This window comes from Dipodomys ordii, unplaced genomic scaffold, assembly GCF_000151885.1.
Source record: "Dipodomys ordii isolate 6190 unplaced genomic scaffold, Dord_2.0 Scaffold4, whole genome shotgun sequence".
NCBI lineage: Eukaryota > Metazoa > Chordata > Mammalia > Rodentia > Heteromyidae > Dipodomys > Dipodomys ordii.
In genome coordinates, this window is record NW_012267220.1 from 13,374,472 (window position 1) to 13,394,402 (window position 19,931).

Below are 19,931 nucleotides of genomic sequence, written 5' to 3' on the forward strand. Positions count from 1 at the left end.
GATTTGTATGGTATCTAATGAGTTTTTTGTTCTCAGAAACATCTGATTTGAATCATTGTCATTTCCACGTGTTTACAGATCTTTATAAAACCATGCATAGAATGCAAAACTTTACATTAGCTGATGATTGCCTTCTGACCTGTGTGTTAATTTGGGGGAGATTTTGACTTTTCCAACCTAACAGGAATTCCACACAAAAGTAATATTTTAGTGAACATTATCTTCAGAGATCAGTATTGAATAAAATGAAAGAATAGTGAATAAGAGCTCAAAAGACTAAGCTTTGTTCTTCCCTGTCTCTAAATCTATCTCTGTTCCCGAGATTTCCTATTAGAGAACTATTGTTTGTCCTACAGGGGTATGGAAGCATTTTTTTTGCCAGTGTCCATTTGGAAATTTATAATGTCATTTCCTGGCTATACAAAATGATCAATACAGGCAGGTGCAATAGGTAGCCAGTGTAACACACATGTATCTTTCCTGTCATGTTCCAAATGAATTCATGAGCTTTATGTTTCCCACCTCTGCCAGATATCAAGACCAAATAGTTCCTACATAGACAAACTGGATACCTTTCCAATCCATAGGTCTCTACACCTAAGAATGCAAACCCTAGATCTAGAGATAAGTTCTTTACAACCTCAGCAGAACAGCTAAGAACTCACCAGAAACCTGGACATCACAAACCCACTCCTGTTAGAACTGCTCACCTAGTTCCAGTATCTCCGTTTGCCTTCTTTACTTTGAAAAACTTCAGGTCCTGTAGAGGCAGCTGGAAACAACCTAACATAATACTTATGCTATATGCTTTATGTGACACTCTGGTTAGTTCTGAGTGTGGGCAAAACCATTCAGCTTTCTTCCTTCCAGCATTTTCAGGTGGAAAATGGTCATAATAAGAAATCATTTACTTTTGAAGAATTTGAAACTGCTCATAAAGCCCCTGAGCTCTTCACTTACAGCTAAATGCCAATCACTATTCCAGTCTCTGTGGAAATGATTTAGATGTCCTTGAGTTTTTCCTTTTAATTCCTGTAATAATTTTCCTTACACCAACAATCTTGTCTCTCGTCCTCCTATGACAAGATATGCTTGAGTTAGTTAAGTGTCCCGTAGTTCTCTTTTACTAAAAACAACATTGGTGAATGTTGAGATAAGCATGCAGAGAAAACAAACTTGAAATCAAGGTCTGGGTGTTCCAGAGATTGGCAAGTTGTCCTAGAAAGTCCAGTGTGTACATGGAACAAAGGAAGTGGAACAGATGAACAAAGTTCTGAAGTGGCCCGAAGAACTGTCTGTCCTGCTTCATTTGCATCTTTTAATTCTTAGACACTGGAGGACACACTGCATTGACACTGACTGTCTTTTGCCCCATGCACACTAGACAAGGGCTTTACCACTGAGCTACATCCCCAGGACCACCACTGATGCTTTAGATGAATTGGTAGGAGATGAGAAAGCCTATCATATGTATTCAGACCTTATGAAGCAGGAAGAATACAATGTTCCCACAAATAGTGGTAGTTATAATATTCCTGCAATAATATGAGTTTGTATTATTAGAATAGTAAAGCTGTGGCATGAGTAGCATTCTATATAGCAAAATGAAAATGAGGAGAAAGCCCCACAATTCTTCACTAGTAAGTGATGCTATATACTTCTTCAATATATACCCATCTACAACTCCCAACAAAGTCCAATAAAGATATTTTTATCCTTCTAATGCTAATAGAACAATGCTTTACTCAATATAAGACATAGAAAAATGTCATTTCACCCTCAATCTAGATCCTTCAATTTGGAAATAAATTCACTGTAGAAAAATAAGCACCATGTTATTAACCCATATAAACTTTGTGCTTATCAAATATTTCATCAGTTTAACATTTATGATGCTGGGAACAAAGCTTAGTGGGTGGAATATGTATCTAAAAGAGCCTCCCTGAGTTTAACCTTTATATTAAATAAAAATGATAAGAAATATAAAATGATAAGAAACTCCACACCTTCCAAAACTGCACAACTCCTCATCTATAGTTAAAATCTCATCTATAGGATTCAGAAATTTTAATCTGGTATTTATTGTATGTTTAAGCTTTCAAGCTTGCACGTCACAGCAACTGATTTTATTGTTTCTCTTTCACTTGGTCAATTAGATGGGATTATTTCATTTCCAAAGCCTTTTTTTACACCGGCTATGTAGCTGTTCAGTGAAATATAATCCAACTCAGCCCCTTCGGCATCCAATAAAATCGTCAGTCAGTGTTGGGGGAGCAATCATTGAAATGATGAAATAGCAGTAGTGCTGAAAATAAGCAATGGAAAATTCTGCAAAAGCTAAAATTATACCACTGGGACCTTCTTGATCAACATAGCCCTTCACTGGCTGAGAACCAGTTCTCCTTAAGAACTGAGAACCTGTCCTGCGAAAGGAAACTATTCTCAAGTGGTAAAAATCACCTTCTAAAGAGTCTTCCCGTTACATAACTCTGTCTGATATTTGTAAGGTAATAAGTAGCATGTGTCTATGAAATATCACTTTCACATTACTTAGCATTGTTTCTTGCTTTGAAATGATATGTTATCAGAGAGATTAGGCTCAATTGATGGTTTATTATGAATATACAAGGTTCCAGTACAGTTGAATGCTTGGCTGAAGGTCACTCTTAAGATCTTTAAACTATTATAAATATAGGCATTTGATCAAATTCATAAGAAGCTATATATATATATACATATATATGTATATATATGGAGAGAGAGAGAAAGAGAGAGAGAGAGAGAGAGCTGTATTCCAGCCCTGAGGCTTGAATTCAGTGCCTGGGCACTATCTTCTCTCCCGTCTAGAGCGCTACCAGTTGAATCACAGCGCCACTTCTGGTGTTTACTTTTCTGAGTAATTGGAGATGAGGGTCTCATTTCCTGAGCTGGCTTTGAACTGCAATCCTCAGATCTCAGCCTCCTGAGTAGCTAAGATTATAGGTATGAGCCACCAATGACTACAAGAAACAATATATTTTTAAAGTCTAAAATACTCCACTTTATGAAAACAATCTACAGCCAATTTCAGAGTAGAAAGGTTCTTTTGTTTGTTTGTTTGTTTTGCTTAACTGGAAAACAAGAGAAAATCAGTGGGAAGATAGGCTTTGTAAGAGCTATCTGTGAAATTCAAAAGATGATTATGTTGAGTTGATTAGGGAGAATAAGTTGAAGGAACATCGATGTATAATAGGAAAACTCAAAATAATTATTTTTAACATGAAAGCTGAAAATGAGCAACGCCAAGAATGTTTTCAAGAATTAAATCAAAGTAGACTGAAGGCTGACCGAAGCAAAGGCAGACAGTTTTCTTTTTTATTTCTCAATTAAAAGTGAATTCAGGTAATATAGAACAAACTAGAAAAGCTTATTTCTTCTAAAGCTTCAGAACCATGACCACTGCCACCTACCAAGGCATTTGTGTTTAAACCCCTCTCTGAAATGTTTCACTTTCATCCTGTTGGAGAACCTGTTTGTGATCAACCCGTTCAGCACTAGGTAGCTCAAACAGAAAGTATTTTCCTAACCTTAATGGGTCTTGCTGTTTCTAAATATAAAAATGAAAATAACCTACCAGATCATCTGCACATGGAAGAAACAAAATAACATAGCTAGTATGGGTGGTCCTTTGTCACATATATAAAAGGGGGTCTGTTTTGCTTTCTTCATATGCAGTCACTGATTATGAATGGATTTCTCTGGCTTCACTTTGTCCATCTGTTAAATGGCGCTTGACTCAGCTCAAATATCATCTGTGACACCAAGATCTTGTTCAGTAACCAATCAAGCAAGATATTTTTTTTCCTTTAAAGAATATTGTTTTTTTTTCTTTCCTTGCTGCTGCTGTTGTTTATTTGTTCTGTTTTAGGAGCTAGAATGACTTTTTCAAACCAAAAGGGTGTCAATTAGTAAATTCAAACTTCTGTTAATTACTACTTTCACTATTTATTCTGGGAGGGAGTAACCATCATGACAAGTACCTGAGGGATTTACTTGCATCATTAGAGAATTTAGTTGTATTCATCTAAAGTGCATTGAAACACCATGCACAGGCCTGGTGGTTTATGCCTGTAATCCCAATACTTGGAGGTAGAGATAGGAAGATCAACAAGTAGTAAACCAGCCTGGAACTATCAAACAAGACTCTGTCTTAGAAAAATAAAAAATAAAATAAAATTAATTGAGTTCCTTAAAAGAATATCAGCACATGCATTTATCCTTGCTGAAAATTCATAAATAAGAAACATTAAAAGAGAGGCACAACATTTTCTAAGATCAAGTAAGTGGATTTTATTCTCTATATAAGACTTAGAGTATTTCTAAAATGAAGAAAGAGAATAATTAGATCCAACTAATGGGCTCAATTTCAGTAACTGAGTTCTATGAGTCATTCACCACAGGAACCTCTAGTAATTTACAATAATATTAATTTCACATTAAAAATAATGAAAGGTTTTGAGAAGGCTTTAAACATCATTCATGTTTTCTCAAGTTCCAACTGAACTTTCATCTTGGCTATCTTGGTTTTCCAGTTAATAAGGAGAAAACATAACCTCATTCCCTTTAATATTTGTAAACATATCTATGAATGTCTCAAAAAAAGTAATCCCAATCCCATTTATATTAGATTTCTGCCAGAAAATTAATTCTTTCAAAATAGATGCATTTTTCCCCCTGAGAGAGAGAAAACATCATTTAATTTGCCTCATTCATTGTTACCAGCTCCTGAGATATAAGGAACCATTCTGGAAGCTGTTGAAAATCAGGAGTTCTGATTATTTCTAGAGATAGGGGAGAGTTCTCTGCTTGGGTAGAAACCTACTCACTGACTGTCAATCATCATCTCTGACGCTTCTTGCTCTTCCTCCCCATCCCCATTCCAATCTTCACAATGAGCGAGGTAAGGCTCATCATCACTTTCTAAAGGTAGACAATCACACCAAAGCTTAAACCAAGTTTAACTTGGTTTTCTACCCTTAGTATTCATATCCCTGCTAAACTATTAAATATAGAAAATCAGTGGATGGGCCTCTGAAAACTGTTGTTTCTGGTTTATTTAATAGTGCTACTAGAAGAACAATTCCATGTAGGCTTTTTGGCTCTTCATTCTTACCCATTGAAGGTCACCTGTCCTTTTCAGACCTTGCACTTACATTCATGCCCCTGGAATGCTTTTCCCTCACCATTCAAAGCTCAACTGGACATCATGTTTTAATTCTCAGCCTTCATTCAAAAGCTCAAATTAATCTTGACACTCAGCTTTGCCCTTTTCATGTAGTAAACCAATATATATTGAGGATGATAACCAATGTTAGCAGACCTCAACTAGTGACCAAAGAAAACCCATTTCTTTAGATCAATTGACATATTGTACTTGTTCAAATGAGATATTGCTTATTTTTAATTGGATGGCCACTATTGATTTGAATAATAGGTACTTTCAGAAATATAAATAGTGGATGCACAGCATGCAGGTAAGTTAAGTACCAACTCTACCTGGGAATCAGCAGGTATTCTTGATGAGTAAGTACCCACATTTGCTTTCTGGTAGTTCAGCATCTCTCTAATTACAATTATATTTTATGTCCATCTTATCAGGGTCCATGGAAGAGAACACCATAGGGATAAATTAGTGTAAGAAGGTAGGCTACCAATATTTTTGTGTAGTTTTGTGATTTAAGAAAGCAACTAGTGCTCCTAGGCAAATCATCTGAAGTTAGATAACTTGATATAAAGGTTCAGAAATAAAATTAGACTTCATATACACAATGGATCACCATCTTAAATTAACTAAACATTGGTACATATTAATCATTTTGAACAAATATGTTTGTAATTAGTTGTAGGACTGGATTTGAAACAAAGTAAATTTTAGAAAACTCTTTTTTCCCTTTGGGAGTAGACATACCATTGCACAAATGACACGATTTTGACTTTGCTTTCCTTTTAGCCATTGGGTACTTGAAGTTGACAAGGATAATCATATCTTACTGTTTGCATGTCATATAATGGTGAACTGCTACAACATTTTCTGAAGCAAACATTAAGCTTATAGGTCTCTACCCCTTTTTTATATTTGTTCATTTTTGGTTCCTTTGTGCTATAGAGTTTTGGTTTTTTCCTCATGTTTGAGACAAGGTCTTCTTATACAGCCAAAGCTGTCCTCAAACACAATCCTACTGCCTCACCCCACACGAGATCAAGCTTAGAATTTCTTATTCTATGATTCTCTCAAAACCACCTTGAATCTCATAGGTCTTTGAAACATTTGAAAAATAATTCCTATGCCTAAATTTGATGTTTTAATAAGCATTTTAACATGTCATCATTTCCCTAATTCATGAAACAAAAATAATCAACAGACTTAAAACAACTGGCTATTCTCATTAATACAATGCCATTGGAAAAGAGCATTTCTTTTTGAAAGTAAAGAAATACAATGAATATTCCATTTGTAACTATATTAGCTTATGTTTAACATATTTAGACCTTGACAAAATATAGCTATTATAAAACTATAATATTATTCTTTTCAATTTAGTATCATTGAGTTAAATTTTATTTTGATAAAGAAAATGATTACATTATGCTTAATAGTTCCTCTGCACATATTTAAATATAAACATATTAAAAATAAACAAATAGAAAATAGATACTTGCTTTATGCATTATAACCTAAGTAAAGGCTTGGTATTATCCCTTTTTACTATATATACCTTTACTATGTATATATCCCTTTTTACTAATATATACTATGTATAAATATACATATTCTCGAATATACAAAAATTTCCAATTCAAAAATAAAACATTTGAAGCCTAGCATCACTGGCTCATACCTATAGTCCTAGCTACTCAGGAGACTGAGATCTGAGGACCACAGTTCAAAGCCAGCCAGAGAGGAAAGTCCAATTAACTGCTGAAAAGTTGGAAATGGTTCTGAGGCTTAAAGTCATAGAGCAATAGCCTTGAACAAAACTTCTCAAGGATAGTGCCTAGGCCCTGAGTTCAAGCCTCAGGACCAGCACCAAAAATAAATAAATGAATAAACAATTTAAAAATATATTAAATGATATACATATATATCAAAAATGCCATGAATTAAAAAATAAGTCAACAAAAACTGGCATGTTTTTAGTTTTATGATGATGATGATTATTATTGTTTAATACAAATAGAAAATGCATTAGAAAATAGTAGAGAAAATCTGGCACCTAAAAATTATTCAATGGGTAGCAATGGCTCATGCCAGTAATACTAGCTACTAATGAAACTGATGTAAAGATCACAGTTCAAAGCCAGCAGGAAACTCTGTGAGACTCTTATCTCAAAATAATAAATAAATAAATAAAAGCCAGAAGTGGAGCTATGGCTCAAGTGGTAAAGTATTAGCCTTGAACAAAAAAAAATCAGGCACACTCCCAAAAAATTATTCATATGCATTATAACCTAAATAAAGGCTTGGTATTATCCCTTTTTACTTATATTTATAGTGTAATAAGTAATACTTCATGTGAACAGCATACTTTTTTTTGGCTGGTTCTGGGGCTTGAACTCAGGGATTGGGCTCTGTCTCTGAGCTTCTTTTACTCAAGGCTACTACTCTGACAGTTGAGCCACAGTTCCACTTCCAGATTTTATTGGTAGTAGAGTGGATATAACAGTTCCACAGACTTTTTTTTTCCAAGGACTTGCTTCAAAGCATGATCCTCAGATATCAGCCTCCAGAGGAGCTAAGATTATAGGCATGAGCTACCAGCACCAGAGGAAAAGTGTGCTTCATGTTATGAAATTCACACCTTGTTATAATTCATGTGTCTTATTGTAAGTGACAAATATTAGAGATTTTAAATAGTAACAAGCATTTTAGTTCATTGGCGAGGTGCTGAATGTCATTCTAAGAAGTGGCATCTTTATATTAGAGGTTATTAAATCCAATTAACATGTTTACCCTTCATGTAAAGCTTGGAGTTTATGCAGCCAGCCTCTACCTGCATCTAACACTCATTCCTTGGCTTCAATAAGACTATTATCTTCAGTGTCCCTTTGATCTCTCTGCTGTGTCTTCAGCCAGCTGCTTTCAAACCTGCCCTTCTATAATAAGTTGACATAATATTAAACGTCTCCATTCTCTCAAGAAAACCATAGCCATGCCATTGGGGTCAGGAACTACCTGTAACTGAATGATTCTCAAATGTGTATCTTAGCCCTAGCCACTTACTAAAAGTCCAAACATGTACTTTACTGCATACTTGAACATATCCACTTGTATATCTCTACAGATCAAAACTGAGCTCATTATCTTTCCTCTTCAAACCCTGATATATCTCCAATTTTCTCTTCCATATTAGCAGATAATTCAAGACACTGGGAACCACTCACAATGTCTCCTTCTCTCTAACTTTCCATATCCAAACCCACTTGATATCCCTTCCTATATATTTCTTAAATCCAGTCACCTGTTCCCACACCTCACCACAATCCTGGCCTAAGCACTTCCATATTGTGCCCTGTTTATCATTCATGTTTCCTAATTGGATTCCTCACATCCAATTTTGCTTCTCTCCAGTCCATTATCTGTGCTGCAGCAAATCATAGTTTGATAGTCCCATGCGTACACTTCTTAATGACTTTTTATGTGCTTTAGAAAGAAAAAAAAAAGACCAAGATTCTTAGCATGATATACTGTATTCTGTGTATTCTCTTCCCAACCACCTTGCCAGCTTCATTTTAAGAAACTTTTCCACTGGGTTCTACATGTGAATTACTGCTGTACTGTATCTCCCCAAAATGATCTCAATACTACCTCCAGATCCAAGCTCTCCCAAAATCTTGCCACTCATCATCAGAGGAAGGAATCTATTTGCATTTTCTTTGAATTTGGCAAGAAAATAGACAAATAGATGAAGGCAAAAGTGACACTGTGACTTTAAAGTCTAGATCATATGAAATAAATATAATTCTCACTTGGCTCCTTGTTTACAGGTATGTGATTTAGTTAATAAACCACTATGTGGTCAGGAATCCTAATCCTAGCCTATCCAAAAAGATTCCATGGACCAACCTAAATAGAGAGAAACTGAGACCATTAGCCAATGGCCCAGTCTATTCCAATAAATGTAAGCATAACAAACCTTCATGTTTTCCCATTACAGCCCCAGAGATCATGGGCAATCCATTCCCACAATGTCCAATCCAAATTTGTGACCCTTCTTCTTGTGTCCACACATAATAATACGATGGTTTTAGACCACTTGATTGTGGAGTGGCTTAGGATGTTCTGCTGGGTACAGTCAGGCTTGTTCAGCCCATTGTTCTTAGCATATTGTCCCCTGCTTTGACACTTTCCATCTCCTCAATTTCTCCAGTACATAATTTTCATCATCGACCATAAATCATCTCTAACCTTACCAATAGTAATATAGGGAAGAGATGAAGGAAGATACATGTTTCCTTTCCTTTGGGGTGGGAGAGGATGCACTTCCCCCACAAACTATTTCCCTTGGGAGGCCTCTGTCTAATCTATCCATGTTTTTCTTTGTTATCAGATCATACATCCTCTTGCAAAGGGCTTAATGCAGAGCATGGAATCATTTGATAGGTTGTGGATATCTTGTATATGGCCTCACACATTGCTAAAAGCTACTAAAATCTAGGGGAAATAAGAGGGAGTGAAACTGAAATATGAGCCATAATTAGGAGAATGTGCTGCAAAACACTTTTTGGATCATTTTAAAGGTTTTTTTAAACAATATTTTGTCCCCCTGAGAAATATTCTTGTTCACATTATGTCAATATTGAAATAACCAAAGCCACTGCATTATTACAAGAATGGTAGAATATGGGGTGTTTCATTCGCTTTAGAGAATATTGAGACTAAATATATGGAAATACAGAACCATGTGAGTGCTATCTGTATGACAGATCCAAAAGCACCTTTTTTATTTTATTTATTTATTCTTTTGCTTGGTCATGGGGCCTGAACTCTGAAAAGCAACTATTTTTAACGTAAATTTTTTATTGTTTTATTAACTTTAAGAAGTTGTACAAAAGAGTTTCCCTTAAACAAAGCAGTTTATGAATACAATGTAGTGTGATCAGTGCCACCTTTCAACATTCATCTGTCTTGCTTTTGAAGATTTTCCTACTGCCAGTATTCACTGTTTCTTCTGTTTGAGCCATCTTCACCTGGCATTTCGTGATATTTTAGGCACTCTAACCACTCTAATAACCCCTCTGTCAATTTTCTGTTCATAAAATGTAAGTTCTCTAACTTTCTCCTTGAATGAATGGTGGGCATTCAAAAATACAAACAGAGATATTTGATTCTGAAACCGTATCAAAGTTTTCCTCTCTTCCTTGGACCCATGTTTTGCTTTATATCAGACAACTAATGTTAGGAAAATTAAGTCTGAGGAGAAAGGGTGGTTGTTGCTGTTTGAAACACAAAGACTCGATTCATGACTGTAATACTGGTATTTCCCCTAAAATATATACTAGAGTAATACAATCAAATACATACTTCTCCCAAAACTAGTCCTCTAGTCTTTGTCTTGTGCATTCATATTATCTTTGTTTCAGTGTGTGCTGAACTTGCAGTTACAGAAGAATGTCACTTCTATTACTTTAGATTGTCTTTCTTCCAGTGTTTTGCCCCTGTTCTGATCCCTTGTTCCTTCAGCTTTACTTTATGCTAGGCTTCCCTTTCTTCTCCAGTGCTAATACTAACAACTTAAGGATTTATTTGTAGGACCAATCTGAAAGTGAAAGACATTTCTCTGGGTAGAAAATCCACGAGATGATGAATCTTTTTTGGATCAGCACCTATAAATGGCTTGGGTACAATGAACTGATTACTCTGAATCTGATCAATATAGGTAGACATTCACATATAATCACATTTTCCTCACCCTTCCGTGAGTACGGTATTCCACAGATGATTTTGAAAATTCTGGTGTGCTAGAATTGGTAACATTGTCAGCTCGTAGATGAACACAGTATCTACCTCCCAGTAGCATTCTGCTCTGCTTAGAGTGAGGTTAGCAAATCTATGGCCTTTATTACCCAACCTATGGTGACATCAGTATCAATCATGACACTGCCCCCAAAAGCCTAAACCAGCGCTCACGATGGACATCCACACAAACATCACTAGTCAATCAAAACTAACTCCAAGGAAAGCAGAAATGTATTTGCCATTTCCAAAATAAAGGTGAGCCCATTTCCACCAGAAATTTGTTCTCCAACTATAGATTCTCTTAGAAAAGAGGAGAGCGAGGAAGAGCCCCAGAGGCCATGGGAGGGCCCCTCCTGCAGTCCTCTCACAGCGGCACGTTAGACTAAATTAGATTTATTAAATTAGCTAATTGTCATGTTGGAAGATACCGGCAAGCCAATCCTGAGATGCGAAATATAACAAATAGGTTGCAGCAGGAAGGATGGGGCACTGGGGAAGCATTTAGCCTCAGTAAACTCTGGGAAGCCTGTCCTAATGAGGTGTGCCTGGGCAGCAGCATCTTTGTAGAAGTCTCCAAGCTCAGCAAGCATGCCCTGGGACCAAAGACCTATCTAGAAAGGAACAACTCTCCAACTGACAAGTGGGGAGATTCACATGTTTAATTAATGGTAATGTTTATCAAGCCAAACTCGCCAATCCTGGCTCTATATTCTATAGAAAGTGAGAGTTTAGAAATAGAAGATTCTGACAAAGGATCAAAATGGGATTTCAGGGTTTAAGTTAAGGAACACAAGGCCCCCGCTTCACACACTTACCTGTGTGTTTCTTTTATAGAATTGGTCCTGTTTTCCAAAGGGAATCAAGGAGAATTCCCATTCTGTTCTTTCTGTGCTTTGTCACTGCAGTGGCTATTCATGACAGACTTCGCAGTGTTCGCTTGTGCCAGGAATGGTCTGTGGTGCTTGTGTATGAGCCTGGGCCTCCTCTGGGACCACCAGCAGCTGCCCTGTTTAGTTGTCAGCAATGACAGAGGACTCAACTATACAGAATGGCAGCCAGGTGGTCTTATAGTTCCTCAAATCCCCTTTTGTCTTATTAGAACGTGAATATCACAAGGGAAAAAAAATAGAAAAGTCACACTTAAAAATAGCATCCTGAACATCTTTGTTTTTCCTCCTATTGGACTTCTTACTAGATTTCATAAAATGGCAGTTATCACCAAACACAGTCATTTCCTTTGCAGGTGTTCAGAAACCTCAGTAATTTCATTGTTTTGCCTTTTAAAATTCATAATTTAAAATTTAAAGATTACTACATTTGTCATATTTGGTCTCCAGCAGGTTAGAAAAGAAATAATCATCCTACAAACGTAGGCTTGATAGGCACAGTGGCTCACACCTGTAATCCTAGCTAGTCAGGAGGCTAAGATGTGAGGATCCTAGTTGGAAGCCACCCCAGGCAGGAAAGTTTGTGAGAACCTTTTCTCCAATTAAACACAAAGAAGCCAGCGTGGAGCTGTGGCTCAAATGGAAGAGCCTTATCCTTAAGGACAATAAGCTCAAAGTGCCCAGGTCCTGAGTTCAACACCCAGGTAGGCTTTATTCTATAACCCTTGATATCATAAAACTTGTATCAATAAACAATATCTTTTTTAATTTAATTTTACTGTCAAGGTAATATACAGAGGGGTTACAGTTACACAGGTAAGGTAGTGAGTACATTTCTTATCAAACATGAACCTGATAAACACTTGAATGGTTGAGAGTTCCTTCTCTGATAGCCTAGTTTCATGTGGAATATTTTGAGTCCTGTCTTGCTAGAGAAACATTTCTCCTGCAATAGGGTATTTGTTCAGATGACAAGGTATTCGGTAGAAATGGACTATATAAACGAACGATGATTTACACCTATGTTTCTATCATGTTTCTTCATCACCAAAATTTCCCAGGTTTTTAGTGCTATAATTAAGGTCTTCTGATCACCTGGCCCACAGTCTTACAGTCAAGCATTTTTTTTCCTCTACTTGAAAAGTTCTACTCCATGCTAAATTTTCTCATGGGAAGACAATATAGCGTCCCCTTCAAAGTCAGCATGGCATATCTTGGCTCTTTAAATTTTTTTTTTTTTTTTTTTGCCTAAGACCATATTTGTAAAGGGAGGTTTCACAACCACTTTACACAACTTATCATCTGAGGCCTTCCAATTAAGTTCTTTGAGTCTGCCTAATTTTCCCATTGGCTTCAGTGGGACTTTGAGAACAGAGCAATTACAAGATTGAATTGTGACTGAAGAATGTGATAAGATCCACTAGCCAAATCATGTTTGTAATGGCAATCTTGTCTTGTTTAACAAAGCATCGACCTATATGACTAAATCCAAACTCTAATACCATTAAATAATAATATCAAAAATTAAAAATAATACCTTTACTGATAACATAGGCCTTAGCATGTATAAATTCAATAGACTCTTTTCTCTTTATCTCTCTGTTCTTTTTCTCTTTCTCCCTCCTCTTTCTCTGTGTCTCTATCTCTCTCTGTCTATCTCTGTCTCTCTCTCTGGTAATTAGGATGAGTCTAGGACCTTGTTCATGCTAAGCAAGCACTCTACCACTGAACTATACTCCCAACCAGCCTGATTTCTTCCTTTCTAATAAATTATCTTGAAATTTGTTAGTATTCATTTTAGACTATTTTTCCAGAGTTGTTCCTATATGAAATAAAGTAATAATCCTTTTTTAATACAAAAATATATTAAGCATAAAACATGCCATTGCTTTTTGGCATGTTCCATATTTTTTTGTGGATTTTATCAGGGTTTTATTAATTATAAAGTCCTCCAAATGTCTTCTCATCTTTGCCTTACAGTTAACAGATATCCCAAATCTGAACAAGGCAAGGCCATGGAAACTTGGGCCATTTTCTAATTTTACTTTCAGACTAAAAAGCAAAATTTTTTATGGGTTGGTTGGTTCATTGGGGTTTTGTTTTTTGTTGTTGTTGTTCTTCTTCCAGTAGTAGAGCTTGAACTCAGGGTCTAGCACTCTCATTGGACACTTTTCATTGCTCTACTACTTGAGTCACACCTCCACTTTTTGTTGTTAGTTGGGAATAAGAACCTTGTAGATTTGTCTGCCCAAGCTGGCTTCTAACCACAATCCTCAGGTCTCAACCGTCTGAGCAGCCGGGATTACAGGCATGAGCCACTAGCACAGGGCACAAAGCAGATTTTGGACTAGCCATCATTTACTACTTTCCCCTACTGCCAGTTGTCCTGCCCCAATGCTTCCCCTGAGCTTCTTCTGTTCCTTCCTCGCCCCCTCCCTGGCCTCCTGCCTGTCGCTGTCACCATCACACTGTACTACTACATGTGTTTGCTCCATGCTGCCAAAACAAAGACATGAGAAGAACAAGAAGTTTGGTGGGTAGAGGACATGTGAGAGCTTCTTTTGAATATTCAACCTAGTGAAAATGAGCTATCCTGATATACATGCCCAAATGGACTTTTTCTTGGACTGGGTTTTACAGAGTAATTAAAATCCCATTGTATTGAGAGAGCAGCATTATTCTTTACTTGTAGATAATAAATAGCTGGCTGTTTAGAAAGGACAATATAATCCTTAGGAATCACTGCTACATGATACACTAGTTCAATTGTGTGCACATTACGAAACACAGACACAGCCAGACATAACATAGATACCCCTTACTTAGATAAGAAGCAGAGACCTAAATCTTAAACAAAATATAGTCCCATATAATAAAGCAATCTTTTTCAGGAATTTGTATGCTGTTTTTTTTTTTTTTTTACACACTGTACTTTGCTTGAGAACAAGGCGACAGAGTGATAAAATCCTATACATTGGCATAACATTGATTTAAATAACAGACTTACATCCGCATCGGAATTTCCTGTGAGCCCAGGAATATTTTTGAGAGTGTGACAAAAAAAAAAATCTCCTTTTTCTGTTTTACAAGCTAAAGTCCCATTTTAGAATTGATGTGGAGAGGGGGAAAAACAAAATAAAGATAACAAAGGTCTTAGAGTTACTGAGCAAGGTATGTATGGAATTTATAATGTTATATCAAATGTTAATGTAAAGCACAGAAATTCATGATGAGGCAGAAAAACAAATAGGTTGTCAGTTTCCCAAGCATCGCATGTAATATGCTCTTTTGGAGTTAGGGAAGATCTAATTCCGAATGAGTTTTATTTGGTCTGTATATACAGCTAAAATACTATGTCTATCTAGACTAGCAGGGAATAATTCTTAGGAATTTCAATATTAATTAATTTATTTGATAGTAAATTGAATGGCATCAGTCTGCTGGTCATTTTGTAAATTTCTGCAGAGAATCCTTAGCTTTCTCTTCTCTGTAACCCTACACCCTGGTTTGCTAAAGCCACAATCTCACAAATGTGTAGTACTTTGTTTTCTTAACTATGAGCTTGGGGTGGGGGAGCAAAGGAATTGGCTAAATTGTAATCATTTGGATGTTTGAATTGATTTGAATGCATGAGGATTTTTTTTCTCAGAAAGCTGTTGTCTACCGGTATTCCAAGGAACTAGGAGAACTAGAATTCTTGTTTCAAACGCTGACATTCTTTGACAAGTTACTTTAGTTCTATGCCTCACTCTGACCTTTATATAATGAGGCTAATAATATTTATCTAACTTAGATGAAACCCTTCACTGCATTGTTAAGAGTATTTCATGTTCGCAAAGTGGTCTTTCAGACTATACTGTGCAAATAAAGTCAGTTGAACAGTTTGTTGCTTCTGATAGCTCTGATATTTCTCCAGCCGGGAAACCAAGAGCAGAAGTTACATTTTACCACAAATTTTTAACTAGGATAAGAGCTAATGTTTATGAGTGATGACTTCGTATCAGATGGTGTATATTATCCTGTTTCACTCAACAACATCCCTGTGAAAAAAGTCTTACTTCTGTTTCCATTGGAAATAAAATTAGAGACTTTGAAAGACTTAAGCAAGTTTTCCAGAATCATCCAATCAGTAAGTGGTAATGACTACTATGGTACATTGACTGCCTTCGACACCCATGATTGCACAGAATTGTAACACAGCAGTGTCTGCACAGAAAAAGTCATAGCTTTATCTTATTTGGATTTAGTTGTCTGAGTGCTTGAGCTAATTATGTGGCTAATAACATTGCCTTTTATATTTCTGGAACTCTTCTCATGTAATAATGAGCTTTAGTGGATGTTTTGTTTTCTATGGCTGCAGACCGCCTTGTTACCCGACTGCTATACCAACCTTCCTCCTCCATTTGGAGATCCACCCTTCCACTCTGGATTCTTGCAGAACTAAATGAAAACCCAGCAAGTCTCCTCTGAATCACCAAAGCTATGTTTTGTTTTGCTGTCTTATGGCCTGATTCTTTGCAGGCAATGCCATTGGCAAAAGCTTCCTTTCATCCAATCCCCATCCAGGCCAGCCTTCCTATGAGACGAGATGCTGTGAATACTTCCCTCTATTCCCATGTGCTGAGAGTCTTCAGTTCTCCAAATGTTATGACCAATCCCATCCGTGTAACTAAAGCTAACAAATTCTAGAGTGGTTTTCACTACAAAATCATGCAGTTGAAAGACTGAAACAGAACTCAGATCTGTGTCCTGTTGCAAAACAATAAAAAGCAGAGCAAGGTTAAAATGCACTCAAGTAGACATTTTACCTCAAATCAAACTGTAGTCTTAACCTCATTTCTTCTGGAAAATGTGTTAGTGTGAATACATTTTGACTTGGGCTTTTTTATTTGGTTGCATGAATCTCATACACCTGAATACAGCAAACAAGTTAACTGTGTGAGGCCTTGTACACAATCAAGTATCTCCAACCAACTCTAGTATAAAAGGATCCAGAGCTGCCACGAACCTTTGGCAATAGCGTAAGCATACTTAGCTATGTTTTAAAAAGCAGTCTTTTGAAGTATTCATTTGAGTTGAGGAGCCAACTTGAAACCTCCAATGGTATCCATCAATCCCAGGACAGCAGCTGCCTCAAGGCTTTGCCTACTCACCTCTTGGCCTCATCTGGCACAGCATTCTGCTTTACCGATCAGTCCTGTGAGTTCTCGTTCATACCAGTGTCCTCCCCTACTGGGCCTCCACACATGCCATCCATCCTAATCTCTCCACGGTCTTACCTCACCTTATGCCCTCTGCTTATTTGACACATTTCACATCCCCCAATATTTAGAATATACCCAAGATTAGAACAAACTTTGCTCTATCCTTCAAAGAATATAGTTCTTTCCAATTGAACAATTTATTTGATGCATGACTATAATTCCTGCTACTCAGGAAGTCGAGGCAGAAGAATCCTTACCAATTTTGTAACCTGGGAAAAGTTACTTATCTCAATACCAAAAAAAAAAAAAAAGGATAGGGGCATAGCTCAGTGGTGAAGCTCTGGCTAATATGCATGAGGCATTAGGTTCAATCTATAAAACTACAGGGAAAAATTATCAAACTTTATGATTTGAATGCATTTATAAATTGGCTTAATGTTCTAGACTCTGTATCCTTTAAATCCAAGAATGAGCTTGCCTTGTAAATCACGGCTTCCCCATCTAAGAATGTTCTAGCAGACAAAGAGTATACACACAAAAAAGTTTGTGTGGAAAAATGTTAATATGAAAGGGCTAATAGTTATCAGTCTCTTATTTTTCTCCTCCAAATACTGCTTATTGAAATGAAATTGTATCATCTTTCTTATTAAGGAAAAAAAATCTGAAAATAGAAGAACTTGTTAAGCACTAAACATTCAACTCTTACAGAAAGATACATTGATTCTAAAAAATGGGTTAAGGTTAACAAACTCATGTTTTAAGATAAATATTCCTGCCATGGTTCTCTGCTGTCTTCCTGCTCATTTATTTCCTCTGTATTTTCAATGCCTAGTTTGTTCATAAAGCATTCTAGAACCGAAAAAAAAATACCACTTTCTAGTCATGTCTTAAATACCAAATAGCATGAAATATCAAACTTGGGGCTAAAGTGTGAATCAAAAAATAATTTTGAAACATACTTTAAGCAAGTATAAGAGTCATAATAATCCTTCACTCAAATCAGTTTAAGACTTTTAATAACATATCTGGCCCAAAGTGAATAGTGGCTTAAGGGGTAAAGGAAGGAAAAATGCTTTAGTGTCATTTTTTTTTCAAGTAGAAAAGCATGCCCTAAGCAGATGCATTTTTCAGAGTGCTGTCCACAGCAGACCTAATTGCCTTTCATGTAAATTAAGAACACATACCTTGGTTTAAGCAGTAATCTACATCAAAATGAGAGGAGTGGTTTATTTGTTTCAGCTTATTTGGGGGGTTTGAAATGGCACTTAAAGCACGTTATGAAAGTTATTCTTGGCTTCCATTTATTTAAGTAAGAAAATGTGCCTCTTTTCAACTTTTTTTTTTCCAATCTCCACTTACCAATAACAGCACTCTACTCCACACATCATGAAGGCATATAAAAATACTTAACAGCTTTGTCATAAGACACTTGAGATTTGGGGTTGCTGCTATATGTTTTTAAATCTTTTATGTTTGCTAAAGCTTGATGAATCTGAGAATATGTCTAGAGGGTAAATAGTAACTTGGAATCATTTGCTGTGCAGTTGCCTAACTAGAATTATTATTTCCCTCCTCTTAGAAGCAGATACATTTAGCTTTTTCATCATCAAAGAAAAAAAAGATATGCAACTATCCTGCTTATCAGACAAATTCTGAACATAGATTATATCATAGGGAGGAATTTTTGACTGACTCCTTCTGGTTTATGACACCAGTGAGTTTAAGTGCATTTGACGGATCATTGGCCCCTGAGTATGGAAAATTGTATCTCAGCAGGTTCTAACCTGGAACCTGGTGAAAAGGTTTGCTCATTTATTTGTGTGTTTGTTTTAAGCATTTCATGGCCAGGGAGTATTTTGTAAAAAATACACCACAAAGAAAGTATATTTGTAAACCTAAAAGAACTGGGTTTTTTTTCTTATAATTTGTAGTAAATATCAAATCCATGATAGTTGTAAATAGTAAAATCCACTTACTGTTATTTATTTATAGTTGTAAATAGTAAATAGAAAAGTCCGTGATAGTGGTAATCTACTGGCTATCATTATCTCAGAAACATGATGTATTGATAATAAAATAATTCAGAAGACTTCCAAGACCAGTGGAGGTGTAAGGTATATTAAATAGGTTTCATGAGGTAGCAGATGAAGAGAACACCAGGAGGAATTCAAGCAGGAAAAGAAAATAAGTTTATTTACCAAACTGCTGCGCCGCTGCTGCTGCTGCCCCCCTCCGCGGCCCGCTGCTCCTCCCCCGCCCACCCCTCCCCGCCCCGAGTGGTGGAGAGGCTTGGCCAAAAAGAGGAGACCCAACCCTGGACCAGGAGTTACATAGGCCAGGGACAGGAAGAGGTGTGGCCAGGTGGGGGAAAGGTGTGGCCACATTGGATCTGGATGTGACCTCAGGGTGTGGGATCCCCCTATTGTCAGATGGGAGGCTCAGATGGGAGGCATGAACAGAGGCAGCCCAGGATAAAACCTACCAGGAGGGGGAGGTGACTACTTCTAGGTGTGCCAGTTACCTAGGTAACACAGACACTGGACAGAAACAGACAAGAGGTAGGGAGGTGTCTGCACAGAGCCTGCATGGCTCAGGGAAGACCTTACAGGAGGTAAGGAATAATGTGGGTAACAAATAGGTACATTCTACCAAGAGAACGAATTCTCTGCTGTTACTGTACAAGTTATTTTATTCCACTAGGAGAAAGCATGACAATGTTGCATGCAGGATTAAACATTTTATTGTTCAAGTGTGTTGTGAGCAATAAAGAAAACATTGAAGAAAGGAGTTTGAACGAGTAAAAGTTGGTCAGAAAGAACATAGGATCAGAAATTCTAACTAATC